At 43.2% G+C, this 1738-nt stretch overlaps 1 pseudogene; it reads left to right on the plus strand.

Moving 5' to 3' along the window:
* The first annotated feature begins 1284 nt into the window (after positions 1-1284).
* On the plus strand, positions 1285-1384 carry LOC127077291 (uncharacterized; annotated as a pseudogene).
* The last annotated feature ends 354 nt before the right edge of the window (positions 1385-1738 follow it).

Here is a 1738-nt window from a genome sequence, read left to right on the forward strand (position 1 = left end):
ATGACAAATTTTCCTATGTGACAGGGTATAGAGAAACTACCTGGATCCTTGAGTTTAGGGGGCATGTTTTGGATTATAGCGCTACATTCGGCAGGGAGTGTAACGGTTTCGCTATCCTCAAGTTTCCTCTTATTAGAAAGGATTTCTTTTAAGAATTTAGCATATGAGGGCATCTGCGTAATAGCTTCGGTGAACGGAATTGTAACGTTTAATTGTTTAAGGAGATCAACAAATTTTCTAAATTGGCCCGCATCTTTGGTTTTAACAAGCCTTTGAGGGTAAGGTATAGGTGGTTTGTAAGGTGGTGGAGGTACATAAGGTTCCTTCTTTTCTAGGGTTTCCTTATTACTCTCTTCCTTTTCCTTAGGTTCACTTTCCTCAGTTGATTTCTTAGGGTTTTGGTTTTCTATCCTTGGATCAGACGGTCCTTCCACTTCCGTTCCACTTCTTAATATAATTGCATGAGCGTGGCTTCTCGGGTTAGGTTGGGGCTGTCCAGGGAATGTACCAGTTGGGGCAGCAGTAGGTGCTTGTTGTTGGGCTACTTGTGATATTTGTGTTTCCAGCATTTTGTTATGGGTAGCCAAGGCATCTACTTTGCTTGCTAGTTGTTTAAGTTGTTCGCCAGTGTGTACATTCTGGTTTAAGAAATCTTTATTGGTTTGTTGTTGGGAAGCTATAAAGTTTTCCATCATGATTTCCAAGTTGGATTTCCTAGGGGCGTTATTGTTAGGCATGGATGGGTTCGGTTTCTGATATCCCGGAGGTATAGCTGGGGCTTGATTTGGAGACTGTCCAGGTGCGTACAAAGCGTTATTGCTCTTATATGAAAAGTTTGGATGGTTCTTCCAATTTGAGTTATAGGTGTTCGAATAGGGGCTTCCTTGAGCATAGTTTACTTGCTCTGCTTGGATTCCTGTCAAGAGTTGACAGTCCGTAGGAGTGTGGCCTTGGATTCCACAGACCTCGCAATTCTGAGTTATAGCAACCACGGCGGCTGGGGGTGATACGTTTAAACTTTCAATTTTCTGGACCAAAGCATCCACTTTTGCGTTAACGTGATCAAGGTTACTTATCTCGTACATGCCAGTTTTCGTTTGAGGTTTTTCCACCGTTGTTCGTTCGGTTCCCCACTGATAGTGGTTTTGGGCCATGCTCTCGATAAGCTGGTAAGCATCGGCATAAGGTTTGTTCATTAATGCACCACCTGCAGCGGCGTCTATTGTTAACCTTGTGTTGTATAAGAGACCATTATAAAATGTGTGAATTACTAACCAGTCTTCCAAACCATGGTGTGGGCAAAGTCTCATCATGTCTTTGTATCTTTCCCATGCTTCGAAAAGAGACTCGTTGTCTTTCTGTTTAAATCCGTTTATCTGGGCTCTTAACATAGCTGTTTTGCTTGGCGGAAAGTATCGGGCAAGAAAAACTTTCTTCAACTCGTTCCATGTGGTGACTGAGTTGGAAGGGAGAGATTGAAGCCATCTTCTAGCGCTATCTCTTAATGAGAAAGGAAAAAGACGAAGTCGAATTGCCTCTGAAGTGACACCATTAGCTTTAACAGTATCAGCGTATTGGACAAATACGGATAAATGAAGGTTTGGATCCTCGGTAGGATTTCCAGAGAATTGGTTCTGTTGCACCGCCTGCAACAGCGAAGGTTTAAGTTCGAAGTTGTTTGCTTCGATTGCGGGCGGAGCAATACTTGAATGCGACTCATCTTGCGATGGAGCGGCGT

The sequence above is a fragment of the Lathyrus oleraceus genome, chromosome 4 (genome assembly GCF_024323335.1).
Source record: "Lathyrus oleraceus cultivar Zhongwan6 chromosome 4, CAAS_Psat_ZW6_1.0, whole genome shotgun sequence".
In the NCBI taxonomy this organism is placed as follows: domain Eukaryota; kingdom Viridiplantae; phylum Streptophyta; class Magnoliopsida; order Fabales; family Fabaceae; genus Lathyrus; species Lathyrus oleraceus.